We start from the raw sequence: 11,102 nt of genomic DNA on the forward strand, positions 1-11,102 counted from the left end.
TTGTGTGTCTGCATTTTAGATCATGGTTTTATATGTTCAATACGGAGCATACTGGTGCTTCTGTGCACAGCATACAACTCCACACATGCTACCTCCCAAATTTGTAAGTGTTTACCCAGCACAGCAGAGCTAATTAGCCCATTTCTCATAGCCCTGCTACTTTTTGATTTGAGAGGTGGCGTGTAATTGAGCAGTAAAGACATGCCCCCATGTTTCTTAAGAGCAGGCATAATTGCCCTGTGCTGCCCCAAACTGAAACTGAAACTTGGCAAGGTTTTAAACCAAGAATAGCCTTTTACAAGGGTCATGAGAATATCCACTGTTGCAGTAGTCAGAACTATGAGCACAAGACAGTTCTTTAAGTTTTAGAGCTTGAAACAATCACTTTCCTAATGAGCAGATTGTTTTATAACTCTTCATTACAAAAATGTTAGCACTTCTTTGAAGAATCCAGTTCTGGCCACTGTTGGAAATAGGACCCTGGACTTCTGAACAACAGACTTGTCCACTAGGACAATTCCCATGTTATTTGTCCTTTAATTAAGGCCTACAGTAATCACTTTTTCTAAATTACCTGTAATGCAATAGTCATCTTAAAGCTCTAGAGAGTTATTGATGTATATTGCTTCTTGCTAATGCACAGTAATCTTTGAATGTCTAACATTTTTTCCAGGTTTTTCATGCACCCCAGCCTAAATTGTAGATTTTTATTTATGGGTGGATATTAGCTTTCATACTCCTGCTGGTTTATAGTCCATGAACTGTAATATATGCTTGGATGAAGCTATGGTAGTATAGCAGAACGGCAATAATTCCTGGAGGCTTTGACATTTTTTTTAAAGAGATTCATTCAAGAAAACACTGAAGGGTCCCTAGGCAGGTCCCTTCAACTGTGCCTGTTACTTTTGTTGATAGCAAATCTGTACAAATATCTATTGTATACTGGTTGTTGCATCTATCTGGCTGTGTGCACATGCAAATATCATGCCAATTCATGTCTTCCATATTCATAACTTCATATGAAGTTATAAACAACATTTTAAATGGCCTCCCTCTCTCCATATATGCCCCTCTGGCTGATGACATGCTCAGTTTTTTTCAAGTTAAGTAACTTGAACACAGGCTCTTCTTTACTTTGGAAAAAGAAAAGAAAAGGAAAAGTCATCAGCCAGATATTTCATGTTGCAAACAAATTTTCTTTCTGTTTATATGCAGGGATGTAATTAGGAATCCAGGATAAGATACCCAAGGTATTGGATTAAAATCAAGATTTAAATAAGTATTAATTCTTCTTTTCCACATTTGGTCTTAAGCGAAACCTTTGACTGTTAGAAACAGGGCACATCTACACAAGATGCTTTATTGTGCAGTGGATTAGTCTACTGCACAGTAAAGCATCAAAGTCTACACATGTGGGGTATTTAGGCTACTGTGAAGCTAGCTAGTACCTGTAAATACTGCACAGTACTGCAAGTGTAGACAGTGACCAGGAGCAAATTTGCTCCCAGTCAGCCTGTGGAGCAAGAGGCCACAAGGGATGGGAAGATCTCTGTCCCCAGTACCAGCACTGGTCAACTCCCAACTCCTGTGGGGAGCTGGGAACCAGGGCAAGCAGGGCTGGAAGCTCCAGAGAGCAAGCAGGGGCTAGGAATCTAGTCCCCACTCACTCTCCGGAGCAGCTCTGCATGGCACAGAGCTGGGAACTCCAGTCCCTGCTTGCTCTCTGCAGTTTGCAGCTCCACACTGCACAGAGTTGCTTTGGGGGGTGGGAGTTTGGAACCTAAGCAGGGCACTTGCTGGTGAGCATCATGCCTCCCTGCTCAGCAGGGGGCTGGCCAGGAACTGTCCCACAAACAGGGCAGCTGCCAGCGAGCCCCCTGCCAAGTAGTGGGGCACAGGGCTCACCAGCAGCTGCCCTGCTTGCAGAATAGATCATGGCCAGGCCCTTGCTGAGCAGGGGGGCACACCTGGCAGGAGGTTAATCAGCAGCTGCCCCACACCCAGGACAGCTCCCAGAAAATCCTCTGCTGGGCAGGGAAGCCCTGTCCAGGACGAGGCTCACTGGCAGCTGTGTGTCCCGATGTGCACAGGGCCAGGAGACAGCTGCTGCCACAGGTGGCAGAGCTCTTCTGGCCCTCTGTGCATTGGGACTGGCCCCCATACCCCTTGCAAGCCCCCAGGCTAGCACATGGGGGAGCCTGAAGCTCCCACTGGCTGCTGCAGGGGGGTAGAGCAGGGAAGAAGCAAATCTGCTCCCAACAGGGTACATGTGTAAATATGCTCCCTGGAAGGTTTACTGCACAGTATTTTACTGCGCAATAAACCTAAAGCGTATTAATAGCACATGTAGATATACCCACAGAGGTTTATTTATACATATTCAGGTATAGGACCTCATTCCTTTGGGATAATATTTTATGTTCAATGAGTGAATCTTGAAAGAAAAATGACTGTTAGTTTGACTTTTTGTTACAAATACTTATTACTTTTTAATACATCATAATGCATACAAAAATGGAATAACTAATTTAAACCATGTTCAAATTGCATGTTCTTTAACAAAAACTTGTGATTGCTGCTGTTTGAAACATGTGAACAGTACATTTAAAATAGTCTATAAATACTAGATACAGTAGACACTGCTATAAGAAAAAGCATGAACAATCTTACAGGAGTCTCACTGGTGTTCCTTTCGTTGGTATGAAGCAGCCCTAATTCTTCCAGAAAGAAATGGGTGTATTCAAGTTCCAAAGCTAAAATGGAGTCATTCCAACAGGTATGCGCCTGTGTTGTCAGAATGTTTTACGTGGTTTGCTGCCAACTTCAGCTTGTAGGAATCTGTTGCTCTATCTGCAGATCAACAAATTATATTGCATTAAAGATTTTGCAAACAAATCAGCACCATCTTAGGACCTGATCCTGCAAGATTGTATGCATCACTAACACCCATCAAAGTCTTCATGTTGACAATGTCAGCTGAGGTCCATATATTCTAACTCATTTCTATGAGTTATGAATCTAGTCTCCATTACAGAAATCAGGCAATGGAAGAGCCAATGCAGCGCAAAAAAAGAACTCATCTGAAGCTTTTTCAATCACTCCTTGTTAAAGAAAAGTTAAAACCTATTCATTTGTGCATAGTGGCCAAACCTACCAAAATTTATTTCTTCTGTGAAGGATGGCAAGATTTTGATGAATGCCTAGCCCTTCATTTGAGTGCAGATAGCTCCCCTTTGCTGTAGAGAAATGGAAAATGCTACTTTTGTTTTCAGTCATTTTCTAGTTTGTGAGATTTATTTTCTCCGCCTGTAGGCACAACCTATCCAGAACTGATGGGTTTGGTTCTCCCTCAGGAAGCCTGACAAGGAAAATAATGTAACTGTTGTAGCAAACAGATGAAACCTAGAAAATCAAATCTGAGGTTGACACTCACACAGCTGAAGAAGAATAATTTTCTGTACTCAGCAAATAGGATGAATTAACAGATTGAATCCCAAGCCCTACTCCAAGTACTGTGCTTCTGCCGTGGTGCATGGTGCCACAGTTCACAGGAAGGTATTTGGATTTCCACAAAGGGATACTACCAGATTTCTGCTTCACAAAGCATTTCAGCATCTGCCTCAGCTATGCACACAAAACACTGTGTTCTATAGGATTACACTCTACCTCTGCAAATGCCCACACACCTAATATGACACATGGGGGAGTGCTACTGAATTCAACTTGCCTACATAATCCCTGCAACCCCTCACAGTTGAGAATGATTGTCTTCCATGGTTGTCTTATCTGTGGGTCGAAAGATGACTGATGAGGCTTATCTGGAATCAACAGACTCTACTGCAGCTTGGGCTCATGATTTCATGTGGGGTAGGTGGCTCTGAGTTTTTGATTTGGTCCATGACACGCGGTTTCTGCCATTCCTGCTTTTCCATCTCCTGTTGTCATTGTAAGGTTTCAAAGACCTGAGATCCTTGCAGCAGACTTCATCCATTTGGGGCAGTCCTGTGTGATAGTTTCCCATAAGTTGATATTAATGTTGCATTTTTTCAAGTTGGCCCTAAGGACCTTCTTGTAGTGCTTCCTCTGCTCTCATCTTGAGCATATGCCTTGACTGAGCTGGGAGAATAAAACTTGCTTCAGAAGGCTGAAGACAGACATCCAAATGAGGTGACCAGCCCAGTGAAGTTGATATTAGATGATCATTGCCTTGATGCTCACAGTGTTTGATTGAGACAGGATGTTAATATTGGTGTGCCTGTCTTCCCACTGGATTTAAAGGATCTTCTGCAGGCAGCGTTGATGGTACTTGTTCAGCGATTTGAGGTGTCTTCTGTACATTGTCCATGTCTCTGCTCCATACAATAAGGTGGGGATCACAACTGCTCGATAAACCATGAGCTTGGTTTCGGATCTGATGTCACAATTTTGAACACTCGTTTCCTCAGGCAGATTGAGGTCCCTTTACAAACCCACAGCTTTGTCAATTTAAAGGTACAGTTTTTTGTTTCTTATGTTTTTACTACCTTTCCCAATCAGATTTCTGCACTACACTTTAGAAGCCATCTTGAAGGATGGTTCTTTCAGTAGAAATGACGCTGGAGAAGTCTATTAGCATTAGAGACAAGAAAAAGACACTTTCTTAAATATGACGTGAAAATGTACACGGTTAATTCTCCCTATTACATGTCAGTTCTGCTGATCTCCTCTCCCTTAGCATAGAACTTGCATTCATTCTGTTAATTGTAGGCCCTACTACCTGAGTCTGTACAGAACACTTTAAATTTAGATCTCTTTCATTTGGCATCCCTTTCTCTTTTGTATGTTCTTCCAACTGCACTTGTGTTTGTAAATAGTCCACAGACTCTCAGACCTTTTTTTCTTCTTCATATTGCCTATGTTAATATCCCCTTGTTTATTACTTGTTGGTTTTCACTTCCATCCCTTGGTCTCCAAGTTTTCCATCCCTTTTCAAATGCCAACTGAAAGCCTAACATTTCATCCTTTTGCATGCTTCTAATTTTTCAGTCTGGTTTGTTATCTAACTATAAATGTGTTATTTACAGTGTGTCTATAAAGGGCAATAATGTAATTGAGGAGAGGTAGGGGAAACTGGGTCCACAGCCCCATTCACCCCTTTTGTTGGGGGCTGCAAAAACAGTCACTGCTGCAGTGATGGCTAATTGCATCACTGTAATTGGCATTGCAGGAGCCAGCACTGTCCTGGGTGCTGTGTGGCTGCCCCAGATGGGGAGCTGCATTGCTACGCCTTTTATAAAAGGTTTTTGAGGATACAGTTTTCATGAATAAAACATAGTACAAAATAAAATTGCATTGAACTGTATTGTTTTAACAGAATACAAGAGAATTAGGAGCCTTATATCAAAATCTGTAGATACCTCTACAACTGCCTAATTTCCTTGTGTGCTGAACATTTAAACCCACCTTCAGTCTATGCCAGCCTGCTGTCTTTTCTAATATAGTAAAAAGACATGAGTTCAGTCTACATTTTACAGTCTCTTAAATCTTTTCTAATGAAAACTGCAAACAGAAACTTTAATACCAAGGTGCAGTGTTATCAGAGGCTCACATAAGTTGCTGTGTGCTACTACTGTCATGCTTTTAAACTGTTATCTAAAACTAAACTAATGAAGCATCTTAATAAAAAATATATTAGACTGCACTTGTTCAAAATTTCCTTTGTTTTTGCACTAAAAATATTCAGATTCTTAACTGGTGTCAACTGGCAGAGTTCCACTGAAGTCAATTGGACTATTCTAATCTACAACATCTGGGTATTTGGTCTGTTACTTTTATCCTACAATCCTATCAGTCCTTGTTGTTGTTAAAAGAAGGAAGATAAAATTACTGTTGGAAAATACCTACAAGGTTGGCTATGTCAAACAATTATTTTGGTCTAGGTCATACATTTTAACATGCCCATCACTGTCACATGAAAGTGCCCTCCTCCCCCTGCATACACATGTGCATACATGTACACACAAACATACACAGATTCCATCTGAAAAAACCTCATGGTATGGATGTAAATGGAAGTAATCAGTCATTGTATCCAAATACAAGCATCAGTTTCCTTTAAAGAACTTCCAGAAATTAAAACTGAGCTAAACAAAGGAATGGGTGAACTGTACCATAACCATATGGAAACTCATAGACAAAAAACTGAATGGCAACACTATTCTTTCTTGCCTGCTAAGCATCTTTGACATCCCAGATTTTATGCTCAGTTTTATATTCAATACTAAAGCTAGATAAAACAGACAACTTAATGTAAAAAATTAGCTTTTTCAGAATGCCAATCTCAATTCATTTAACTTGATGAGTCCAGAGTAAACTACTGAGAACAGGGGCCTGATTCTTCACTTTGTTGCAATGAATTTATACTAGTACAGAATACTAAAGCCAAGAGTTACATCATTGTAAAGCAAATGAAACAGAGTTGAAGAGTAAGCTCCAGAGTTTTATAAGCATCTTCAACATCCACACTCCCTGCCAAAGCACTCATATCCGATCTGAAAATCCTGCAAAGATTTGGATAAAGTTCTTCCAGATTCAGGGTATTTTTGCCATCTCTCAAGCAGCCTGTGTATAAAGAGTTTTCTTGCCAGAAGGGAACTACTGCAGGTCACATGACCATTGCAAACTGGGTGTAAACATATTAGAAAATAATTTACAAGATAGTAATATAACCTAGACTAGTGTAGACTGATAGCATTGACTCTAGCATGCAGTTTTGTAAATCACTTTATCTATCTGTGCATCTAGCAACATATGTCTTACTGTAAGGATTTTATATCTATTTCATGGACAAGATTGATTGAATTTAAACTGCATCATTTCACCAGCTCTTTGTGTCCCAAGGATAAATGTGGCAGTTTCTCTGGTTGAGTTCATTTAGCTTTGCTTTGTGAGATTATTAAGAGACTCAAGGAGGCTTGACGTGCAGTTTAGGGCTTGGACACACAAAACAATCAAACGTTCCAAAATGTCATTGACTCAAAACTGGTTTACAGTTGTCACAGCTCAGGTATCCCCACGTACAGTGCCCTAGCATTCCAGGTAGAGTGGTTGAAGTGCTGCGGCTCTGACACCAAGGGACAGGAGTGAGCACCCAGCCCAGAATGCCTTGCATCCATGCTTTTGGGTCCCACAGCATAGGTGACCTGTGTCGGGGGGATTTTTACATTTCTGTTTGCGCTTCTCCCCTCAACATGAGTTCAGTAAAGTTCTGGAGCCTGCACTTGACCAAACCGCAGTATGCTTGCCTGACTTGGGGTGCCCAGGAAGAGGGCTAGTGCTTGGACGCATGGGACACCTATACAAATGCCTGATGCCTGCTCTGGTGCATGCTAATTAGCACATGTCAGAGCAAACTCGATTAATAAAGTCTGCTGGAGCATGCTAATTTGTGCATTCCAGCAGTCTCAGCATCACATGTATTCAGTGTCCTCATGCTTCAAAATGGCGGTGGGGGCACTTTAGCTAAAGCTCACCAAACAAACTTTAATTAAAGTGCTCCTGATGTCATTTTGAAGTGCAGGACACTGAATACATGAGACACTGCAGGCTCTTTAATTAGAGCAGCTTCTGAGAGCTGCTCTAATTAAAGGCCCTCTCCCCTCACCACCCCAGAGTAAGTGTAAAGATGCCCTTGTTATGCCCCCCCAAACACCTGGGAACACCAAGGGATTATGATCAAGCAGGGAAGAAGGACACAGCTGGTTGTTAGCTCCAAGGAGGACCAACCAGACCCATGTCACATAATGCTTGGTGTCCAGATATCACATAGACATGGTTCACAGTAAACCAAGTCAAAAGAGTATTTCATAGATTTCATAGACATTTGGGCTGGAAGGGACCTCGGAGGATCATGAAGTCCAGCACCCTGCCCCAGGGGCAGGAAGTCCGCGGGATCACAGGATCCCAGCAAGATAAGCATCTAAATGTGTCTTGAAGGCGTTCAAAGTGGCTGCTTGAACCGCCTCTGGCGGCATTCTATTCCAAACCTTGGGGGCTCGGACAGTAAAGAAGTTTTTTCTCATGTCCAGCCTGAATCGGTCACAGTGGAGTTTGTGACCATTTGATCTTGTCATCCCTTGCGGGGCTCTGGTGAAGACGTTTCCCCAGATCCTGATGAGCACCCCGATAAACTTATAGGCGGCCACCAGATCACCCCTGAGCCTGCGCTTTTCCAGGCTGAATCGCCCCATTGCTCTCAGCCTCTTTTCAGAAGGTCTTTTTGCCTGACCTCTGATCATGCGCGTGGCTCTCCTCTGCACCCTCTCAAGCTTCTTCACATCCCTTTTGAATTGTGGAGCCCAAAACTGGACACAGTACTCCAGCTGCGGCCTCACCAAGGCCAAGTATAGCAGGAGAATGATGTCCCGGGATCTGCTTGAGAAGCATCTATGGATGCAAGCCAGCGTTTTGCTCGCTTTACTAGCCACAGCATCACACTGAAGGCTCATGTTCATCTTGTGTTCAACCATGACCCCCAAGGCCCTTTCATCTGTAGTGTTAACTATTTGATTTCCTGGATACATTTTTCAAACCTCCCAGGTGGCTTTGAACTACATAACTGTCTTATGTAGCTATTTACTTCTGGTTTAAACTGCATTTAAACTGATCTAAACATTGCATGCGTCCATACCCTTAGACTCATGTTAAAATCAAACATTTAAAGACCAGTTTACTTCCAAAGTTCCAATCATTAGGACAGCGCTCAAGAACACCTCTTTATCTTGGAGATCTCCCCAAGGAAGGAAATCTGTATAGTAGATTATCTGCTCATTGGCTTTAATAAGTTCTTAGTGCTATGGTTCCCATCCGTTATTTTTCCTACTCACAGTGCATGTGTCTGTATGTGCAATTAATGCGCCTGAATGTACTGTGCAGAAAATTTAGGCAATTAAACTGGAAAACTGCACGCATCTGAATGTGTGCCTGTCAGAAGCAAATTTGCTCGCAATGGGAGCAGTTCAGTTTACGGCAGTTCCTGCCCTGCTCTGCCCCCCCTCTGCAGCAGACAGAGGGAGCTCCAGGCTCCCCTGGGTAGCAGTTCTGTGCTGGCAGGGGGCACAGGGGCTGGTCCCAATCTTTGTGGCATGAGGGAGAGCTGTCCCAGCTGCCTCCCAGCCATGTGGAGAATGGGACCATTCTGATCTCTGCATGGTTGGGAGAGCTATAGTGGCTTCCAGGCAGCTGCCTCTGAGCCCCATGGAGATTGGGATGGGTCTCAAGCTCCATGTGGCTGGGAGGCAGTGTCCTGCTGAGTTGGGACAGCTCTCCCTGCCCCCTGTAGCACCCTGCTGCCTCTGCTGACCAGGAGCAATTTGCTTCCAAAGTCTATACATGCACTTTGGTGCATTAATTTAATGTGGCAATTTCTAGTACCTGTATATACAGGTACTAGAAAATGGCACATTAGACTAATCTACTATGCAGTAATTGATGCACATCTGTACATACTGACACTTTACTAAGCATTAGATTAGACTAAAGTGCAGTAAAGCATCTCATGTAGATGCACCCGCTGAATGTGAGGCCACTAAGGGTGGTAGTGGAATGATTTCCACCATGGTATTATAACTACAAGGCTGATGCATAGTTCAATGTTTTTAATTCAATATTTGAACTAGGGCGCTGGATAAGAGCAAGCTGGCTGAAACTCCGGCCATGTACAGACACTGTTTCTCCTGTAGGAATCACTATTCTTCTAGGAGAAACCACAAGTGTACAGGTTTTTTTCACCCAGAGCAAAAATGGGTGCTCCAAGAGCAAAATAACCTGGCAAGAACCAGGGTTAAATCACTCATGGGAGAGTTTCCCCTGGGAGAGCAAGTGTTTGCACACATTCTTTTCTAAGAGGAGCCAGCAAACATTCTTCAAGCATCCGAGAGTGCTTTGTTTCCTTCCCCCAGCCCCTCTCCAGGGAGATAGTATATCACATTCTATTGCAGGATCAGATACTGAGTCAGCCAGTCAGGGCTGCCTTATACACTGTCTCTAGGCAGATTGAGAGAGCCTGCAGAGCACACTGAGATATGTGCACAGGGCTCTCATGGCTGCATGGCATCAACAAGCTTTCTGCTCTTCAAGAACTCAGCATTTGAATAGCAGGTGTCTTCAGCTAAGTTTTACTACCAGGAATTCTCCCAGATCACTTGAACATGTGTACACAGTCTCAGTTTAGAGACAAAAACTATGGATGTTAGTGTGTCGATGGATATCTTCTGTTTGATAATAACTTTCAGTATTGTGAAAGTTTGCCTTTCCTATGCTCAACAGGTTCATGATGCAGAGGGCTTTCTGAATTCCTTTTTCCAAACAGCATCTGTAGCCAAATGTATCATTATCCCACTAAAGGCATTTGTAACTGTTTCTCTTTGATACAGAACTTATTGGAGCTACACCTTTGTGCTTCTAAGTGTGAATCAATACAACATGCTCTACCTTGAATACACTGGAACATGCACAAACTCATAAATTCTAATACAGGGGTCGGTAACATTTTTGGGCAATGTGCCAAAAACACCCACAACCACAACTTGTAAGATGTTGGTGTGCCAGGCGTAGATGGCAGGGAGTTGCAATGGGCCCAATTTTTGCTGTGGCAATGCAGCCCTGAATTTTCTGGGCAGAAAAAATTCAGGCACATTTAATTGCACCCGGTCACACAACTGAACATGTGCCTGTCAAAAGGAAATTTGCTCCCAACAGGAGCAGTTCAGTCCAGGGCTGCTCCTATCCTGCTTTGCCCCCGCTGCAGCAGCCAGGGTGAGCTCCAGGTTCCCCCAGGTGCCAGCCCTGGTCTGGCAGAGGGAACAAGGGCTGGTCCCGATCTCCACAGGGCAGAGGGAGCTGTCCCAGCTCTTGGGGCAGCTCCATCCCAACACCATGGTGACCAGGGCTGGCCCCAATATCCACAGGGTGGAGAGAACTGTCCCAGCTCTGGGGGCAGCTGCCTCCCACCACACAGTTATTGGGGCCAGTCCCAATTGCTGTGCAGCTGGGAGAGAGATGTCTTGTAACTGGGACAGTTCTTCCCACCCTGGGAGATTGGGACTGGTCCCAATCACTGTGCA

The sequence above is a fragment of the Gavialis gangeticus genome, unplaced genomic scaffold (genome assembly GCF_001723915.1).
Source record: "Gavialis gangeticus isolate Ggan-Ray unplaced genomic scaffold, GavGan_comp1, whole genome shotgun sequence".
Taxonomy (NCBI): domain Eukaryota; kingdom Metazoa; phylum Chordata; order Crocodylia; family Gavialidae; genus Gavialis; species Gavialis gangeticus.